Source organism: Schistocerca cancellata, chromosome 1, assembly GCF_023864275.1.
Source record: "Schistocerca cancellata isolate TAMUIC-IGC-003103 chromosome 1, iqSchCanc2.1, whole genome shotgun sequence".
Taxonomy (NCBI): domain Eukaryota; kingdom Metazoa; phylum Arthropoda; class Insecta; order Orthoptera; family Acrididae; genus Schistocerca; species Schistocerca cancellata.
Genome location: NC_064626.1, coordinates 380,574,233 through 380,575,092, shown reverse-complemented (window position 1 = coordinate 380,575,092; position 860 = coordinate 380,574,233).

The following is an 860-nucleotide window of genomic DNA, read 5'->3' as shown; positions in this document are numbered from 1 at the left end:
TCCATTTTGGAAGAAGAGGGGGGTGGGGCGTTTCCTTGGACCTAAGACTAATACTTCAGGGTCTTCTACTGCTATCTTCATCTGATCTGGTTGGAGAGTGAGCTGACCTAAAAAAAAAAAAAAATAAAAAAATAAAAAAATAAAACACCCTCCTTCTATGTAGACCACACATAATGAGCTACTTGGGTGACAGCCTCTGCTACGTTATGCTTTCATGGGCTGTTTAGGAGGAAATACAGATACACAGTCTCCTAAGGTTATAATATCAGTGGGTCTCACTGAAATGAATAAACTCACTCAAAATCCTCTGTTTAGTATTTTGTGTGGATCTGAAATGAAATGATTACAGTATCTAGGCTTACCTGTAAATGAAGCATACGGTATATCAGACATCGATTTATTGACTGAATTTTGGGAAACTTGTAGTCAATCTACAAAGGACATTGCTTACAAAACACTCCTGTGACCCATCGTAGAATGACAGTCAGATCTGTAGTACCAATTGTGGGACTCCATCCCCATATGTAGGCTTTACACCTATCTGATCTGTGAGGTCTAATTAGAGTAACCAGTGCTCTGATTAATAACGCTGCAAAACAGAACTTAATTAATGTGCTCTGGTATAGGGGGTCCTAAACACTGTATCCTGAGTGAATCTCGTTGAATTTTTTATGACTCCTTTCTGTGACGTGGGATTTACTAATGCAAGTAAAATCATAGAATACAATATATCCAGAGTTTATTTTGCAAACAACATAGTAAAACTTGCAAAGATTGAAGATTCGTTATTCACAGTCTCACATCCTACAGTACATGATGGGTCACTTTAGTGACTGTAACCAGTGTTGTCGGCAAGGTTC